Raw genomic sequence first — 7393 nt, 5'->3', positions numbered from 1 at the left:
AATTTGTATGACCTCAAGACGAGCGGTTTATAATTTCGAGTACATAACTGCCCTATGACAAAAAGGTTCATTCTGACTGTCATAAAAGCTAATCTTTATTAATGATTAAACGATTTCGTATATTTTTATATAATATAAATATTCAACCAAATTATTTACGGATTTTCATTTGTACTGTACTTGTTTGACGTTGACGCCGAAAATGTTGTTTATTTTTACGTATTTCTAACGGCTTAGGTGATACTTATACAAAATTACAATTTTAATTTGTTTGAAGAAAATGTTTCAGGGCGATAATCGCTCAGACCCACAGATTCATAATTTTTTAATTAAAAATATTATTTTTAATAATTCTACAAATTTTTTATTCATCAATTTTAATCTCATTTCGGAATCGAAAAAGGTTCTTCTTGAGACAAGTTTACGTCGTCACTAGCTGAAATTCGTCATGGCGAATTGGGGCGAATTCAAATGTGTATTTTACTCTATGAATTTAGACGCATTAACCTATGTTGAAGCGTTTGCGTGCTCACGCATTAAAGTGAATTCGCTGACTTCAAAAATTTGCACCGCAATTGTACGTGTAGAAAGATTCGAAATTAAAATTTCGTCTTCTCAAATTTACACACATTGACACACTGATCCAATGCGTCGTGGTCACAAAGCGGTTTTGCGGTATGTTTCAGTGTTTTCAATTTAATTCGTATCAGTACTTTCTTTTTTGCTGGCAAGTGATTTGTTCTGCGCGATCTCGTGGCACATTGGTAATGTGGATTAAGAATATCTTTCTTTGAATCAAAGAAATAATTTAATTATTTCAAATTACTGCGACTCTAAAGAAATTATTTCTTTCACTGTTCCTACCCAGGAAACAAAAATCCATTCACTTGCATTTGAATGGGTTTTGAGGTCCTCTAAATTGCGTATCTGTCACTGGAATACCAGATAGCCGCCCATAGGTTAGAGTGAGTTTTGAATGATAAATCAACTTTTTTAATCGGCCACGTAATTTTTTTCTCGGGCGCATTCAGTAGCGATTATGAATCAGCATTAACCGACAGAGGAACGATAATTCCGATAGAAAATTAATAATCTAAATAAAACCAATATAATTTATATAGTTAAAATTATTCATTTAAAAATAGTTCAATGGCCACCTTTAAGAAAATCCTGGCATACATGTAGACTATTTTTATTTACAGACTATTCATTTTCAGGTATTTTAATTGATTTTGCTGAACATTTTTTTGACATATTTGGATCACACCACACAGAATGTTAAAAATTTATTTATTTCACATTTACCATATATGAATCTTAAATTTATAAAAACTGACACGCACGTTTTATCTTATCGAAATTGCCTTTACCAAAAATGCGGTATTGAAATTCTAAACATTTAGATGTTTGTGATGCAAATGTATATAAGCGAATTGCGGAGTTTGTTTCTAACACGTGGACTCCCTGCAGCCATTAGCATGTGCACTGAATCAGTTGAATGTCACTGACACTAAATTCAGTGTAAATCTTATCATTCTTGTACAGGAGAATCTAATGAAACTACTTTAAAAAGAGAATTACAGCTAAATAATCATTGAATTTATAAATAAATTGTCGCATCAATTATAATATATTACAACATTATTTATTTTGAATTTCTGTAATTTTTTATTAATCAGCATTGTGCTTTTCAAACTTATTATCTCATACTTCTCATTGGAAACAAATTCTTAAAATTTTAATCTGCATAGTCCACTCAGTTGAACACAGCCTGATGTAACCTACAATTGGCAGATTCACGCTTATTGAAAATTGCTATGTGCGCATCGTATTTTTAACATTGGGTGTGATCTTTTAAGAACTCCATTTCATATTGAATCTCAACCCATTCATATGCACATTAACGAATCGTAGAATGCTCATAGGAATTATTTCAGTTTAGTCAGACTCATTCAACTCTATTCACTCAGCATTTTGACGAATGTGGAATATCAGATTTAAAGCACCGCACACAGGTGACCGATTAAAATCATGGCCAACCGATTGCATTTTTATTCTTTTAATCTGCAAATGACAGATACGCAATTAAAACCGACTCGCTTTCTGTCGATTCTTTTTTCCTGGGTAGTAACTTTTTTTAAATCAAAAGAATGTTTTAAATCAGACAAATCATTTGGACAAATAATTTCTTTAAATTAAAACAACTACAGAACGTCATTTATTAAAATCAAATAAATTTTCTTTTAATATAAACATATTTGCATGTTGAATCAAAAGAACCTAATCAAACAATTTTTTTTTTTAAATTTAATAAGAACTTTTTTCTGCGGATGTGAGGTGGTATAAAAAATACAACACGTTGTAAAAGATGGTAACTACCTTTAATCTAAATTTTCATTTTCTTGAAGAATTGTAGCAGATGCAGTTTAATGGTGTCGTAGTAAAAAGTTATCTTCAGGACAGAAAACTTCACTACTAAAAAATCGGAGTTGAAGTCAACTCCGAAGCATACCCTATAAAAGTGCCACCGTTTTGAGTAAACGACAAGCGGAGTATAAGAGGACGAGTTAAAATGTAACTCTTGGAAAAGAACTTCCTAATTGCACTGTCTGGAGTTATTTCAATCAGCTGCGTTCTGACCTTATAGTTGTCCCACGACACCATAAGGAGTTGAATTTAAGGAATAAATATCGCTAAAAAGGAACGCTAAAGGAAGTATTCACTATTTAGAAATAGAGACTCAAGTGCTCTGAATAGGTTTGATGGTAAGAATATTAAATATTGTATTGTATTGTAAATATTAAATATTGTTAAATATTCCAATTCTGATTCATATACCATTTTCACCCACTTTTCCTGGTTGTCATAGCTCACTCTTTCTCTCGTCGACATATTTCAGTTTTCTAAGTATTACACGGAGAAACCTTTTGCTGCAATATTTTCTAAAAATCAGACTAGATTTTACTATTTTTAGTTCGCAATGGAGGGACATAGTGGAACTTTTGTAATGCTTACTACTTCGAGTAGTAACTAGTAACTGCATGCCGAACTGCAAAATTCAATGGAATAAAATTTTAAAATGGTACATTTATTTCAAAAAAGGTTTGCAGTTTTTACTAAGCTCTGTAGTAAACCAGCAAGCAATGTATTATTATAGCCACTTACTAATTTCAGTAGAAGAAAATTCTAAATTTCTTGCATTAATATCTACAGAAGATTGGAATATTCGCAAAGGACTATAGTAACGTCAAGAGAGATCGGCGCACTGAATTAGTAAGCGACTTAGTAAAAATTAGTGCAGTCAGCTTAGCGGACGAAGAAAAATAAACCCACATGCGCCGCGTCGCATTCAAGGTTATGAGACACGTATCCTTTACAGTTTACACGAGCATACGACGTAAATTCAGACTGTCTTATTATAAGGATGTTGAACTCTTTCGCACTATTATATTTCTTTAAATTGCAATTGCACAGCTGGTGGGAATCGAACACTGGTCTCCAATGCGGCAGCACGGCGATATTCCATTCTACTAAACTAGATAATGCGATCCAGAAATTTATCGCTCTTATGAAGTGAATGCCAGAACTCAAATTGATTTTCATTAAATTATTCATTAATTATTCACAGTGATGGCATTTTCAAAATTCTAAGCACTATATCTTAACGTAATCAAATATCCTAATATCGAGGTTTTTCAAAATAATTTTTTGCTCACTGTGGAAAATTTGTTTTTCAATTTAACTTTTCGAATTATTCTAATTTATTATAATAATGATCTCTGCATCAAACCAAATTGAGTGACTGGTAAATTTAAGGAATTTCAACAGAGCGTTGGTCGGCTTACATCGTTTACGCTCGGTTGCACTCGGTCCAACGCTAGGCTCGCTTACTAATACGAAGTCACTTACTAATATTCGAGAGCGATCTTCCGAATTTGTCTTGCTCCATAATAAAAAAATAGAAAGTGTCATAGTATAATTCATATTCCTACAAACAATAGTAATTCTTCTGATAAATTTAGTCTTTTACGTTATTTTAGGTACTCATTACTTCTACTCTTTTTATATAATTTAATTATGTCTCCACTAATTTATCCTATCTAGGCTATTTTTTTATCCTATCTATCCTATTTTTATCCTATTTATCCTATCTAGATTATTGTATTAAACTATACGAATTATCGCCTTGGTCCCTCAATTGTAACCTATAATTTAGTCATTTTTCCAGTACAAAGTTTCTCAGTGTAAGTAACAAATTGCATCTACGCGATTATCTAGAATTCTGAATTCTAGAATTTTCATGTTCGCAGTTTTACACGCGTTGACTTGAAGCTATGAGGTGGCGAAAAACTTCTGTTTGCAAGTATTCTGTGAACGCAGCTCCGAATATAAACTCCGTAAGAAGTCCCGCCACGACTATTTAACTCCGGATTGACCTCATACTGAACTCTACCCAACGGTCACTCACCGATTTCAATGAAACTTGGCAGAATGTTAGGACACTGAAAAATATTAGACCCGTGTTTTTTTATATCTGCCCTAACTGATTTTTAGGGTTAGAAACCACCCCTATCATCTAACATTATCTACACCGAACCAATCTTATATATTTGAAAGCATACCCCTAACCCCCTGTAAACCCCCTCTACAAAACCACAAGCAGGCTACTCCACCTAAAGTTAGAAATAGCGAGCTTAATGTCGTTTTTTGCTTAAAATAATTAAATTCTACTTCAAAAACTTGCTCATCTAATTATATACTCCCTAACCTACCTATTTTATTTAAAAATCGAACGGAAGAAAATCTTCCACGTTACTGTGAGAAATACGTAAAATAACTGATTGAAAAACCCAAATTTCATTGATTCTTGAGAGGCGAGGGGACTCACGTAAATCGAGCACCCCAAAGGGAACAGATTTTGCTACGTTCACGTCGTTGTTCCCGGGTAACGCTAAATGTAAACAAAAGTGACCTTCAATTGACCTTGAAGATCAAATTCAAGGTTAACACTGTATTCCTCGTTAAAAATTAGTCCAATAATGGCTCAGGTGGGTAGATATTTATGTGTGGTAGTTTATGGTGTGAATTTCAATTTTGTAAGAGAAATAATTTAATAAAATTGTTATCTCCAGGTTTAGGTGGGTTAGCCTGCTTGTGGTTTGGTAGGGGTGGTTTTTACCCGTAAAAATCAGTTAGGGCAGATAAAAAAAAACACGGGTCTAATATTTCTAAATGTTCTATCACTTTGCCCAGTTTCATTGAAATCGATGAGTGAAAGTTGGGTAGGGTTACTGTGAGTCGATTTTATACTTCGAAAAATTGTACTCTCAACTCCGCTAACCATTTACTTCTCAAATTTTCTACAGTGTTTGTGTATGAGGGAAAAGATATTAGGATTCGACATTGTAACTTTTTGAAATAGGACACACGCTACAATAACATTTTATTTAACCAAATTTTCACTTAAATTATACCTACAAATTTACTTAGAACCACCTTAGGCTAGGACACGTATTTTTAGTTTAAATCATAAAAAATAAATTTGAAAATAAACACATTCAGTTTATGGAAACGACAAAAGTTGCAATAAAATGTTTAATAGCTATTTTTTAAATAGGACGCGCACTTTTTATAGTATAAAAATAAGATAACGAAAATACTTTTGTTTTAATACTAGTGCATATTATGAATTGTAATAATATATATTTATCGAAATGATATACATGTTTCAGGGTAGCTAAAAATCAAACTTAATGTAAAATAAAAAAAATAATTTAAAGTAATCATTAAAATTAAAATTTGTACTTGATTTTGCAATATCTGAATAAGAAGCCCCAGTCCGAGGTAGACAAATAAATATACATATGATATGAGTTGAACGTAATGTAGAGAAGTTCGAATTTTCGACAAAATCGAGTGCGAAGAACGAGATAGGCGATGATAATGTGTTCGGTAAAGCCGAAGGAGCTTTAACGAAGAATAATTTACAATCACCAAATTACAGTTGTCGATTCTTTGACGTTTAATTTTAAAAGTCCTGCGCAAAAATGTGGGGTGCATACAAAGACCGAACTCGTATAGCGCAAGGTAAATACATAATCGAGCGCGAAGCACGAGATAAATGCATTATCGAGCGCGAAACACGCGACAAATATATTATCGAGTGCGAAGCGCGAGAACTGTCATGTGCCTTAGGCGTGCTCAAACTTGCGAGCCGCACGCGGGCAGATTTTTTTTCCTTCTATTGTACTTAAAAATAATTTTGTGTTTTGTAGATTATTCTTCTTTTTTTGGTAGAAAATTAATCTCAATGATTGAAAATTCATATTTTTCCTTGAAAATTCGACAGTCTGTTTTAAATTTGTTTTCTCTGTTGACTGAAACGTATTTTTAAACTGAAAACTTAATTAATCTTGAACATTTGTATTTTTTTATTGAATGCAACTGTTTTTATTTAAAAAAAAATATATGTATATGTATATTTTGGTTGAAATTTTAGTTATATTACATTGTTTCTTGAGAATTCATCTTTTTCAGTAGAAAATTCAATTGCTTGGTTAAAATTTGAACTCTTTCGTTGAAAATTATGTTGAAGATTCATCATGTAAATTGAAAATTCATCTCTAATTAAAAAGTTAACTACCTTCTTAAAAATCAATTTTTCTACCTGATATTCAGCAAGAATCAATTTCCAATTGAAAATTTAACTTTTTTGTTGAAGATTTGTTTTGTTGTTAGAAATTGTTTTTTTTACACATAAAATTGAACTATTTTATTTTTAGTAAAAAATATATCTTTTAAAGAAAATTGAGCTATTTGTTTGATCATTGATCTTTTTTTTAAATCTTTGTGGTTGAAAATTCATCTTTTTCGTTGGAAATTGAACTGTGGTTCAAAATTCGTTTTTTTGTTTTTTGAAAATTAATTTGTTTTATTTCAAGTTTAACTAATATATAATAATAACACAATAAAAGCTATATTAATATAATAAAAAAAAGGTTGAAAACGTGTCCATTGATATGAAGCATGTTTCTCTGTTCCATGAATACCGACAGTGTTAAAAAAGGTGCAATTATTATGAAACAACTAAATCATTAATAAAGTTGCATCAAAATAAAGAAAAAGTGCAGACATCTCAAATCAAAAAACCTTAAACTGTTATTTAATCTACTACAAATGTGAAATAATCGAAATTTGTAAATACACGAGACGAGATAAAACAAAGTATATCAAGCTTAACGGCAGTCAATTTTCTCGAGTTTGAAGGTTAGATAATTTAAATTATTTTCAGTGCTTGAAACTTTAGTACGATTCTTGTTTTTATATAGATAAAAAGCCTAATTTTCATACTTATTATTGTAATAATTTGAACTCAAAAATATAATTTTGTAAT

At 31.3% G+C, this 7393-nt stretch overlaps 1 long non-coding RNA gene across 2 annotated transcripts in view; it reads right to left on the bottom strand.

The window, feature by feature from the left end:
- The window catches only part of LOC117168829, a 17594-nt gene that overhangs the window by 2852 nt on the left and 7349 nt on the right, over positions 1–7393 (bottom strand). The window lies entirely within an intron of this gene.

Source organism: Belonocnema kinseyi, chromosome 3 (genome assembly GCF_010883055.1).
Source record: "Belonocnema kinseyi isolate 2016_QV_RU_SX_M_011 chromosome 3, B_treatae_v1, whole genome shotgun sequence".
NCBI lineage: Eukaryota > Metazoa > Arthropoda > Insecta > Hymenoptera > Cynipidae > Belonocnema > Belonocnema kinseyi.
Note: the sequence above shows the minus strand (reverse complement) of the source record. Positions and strands in the feature narration are given on the sequence as shown.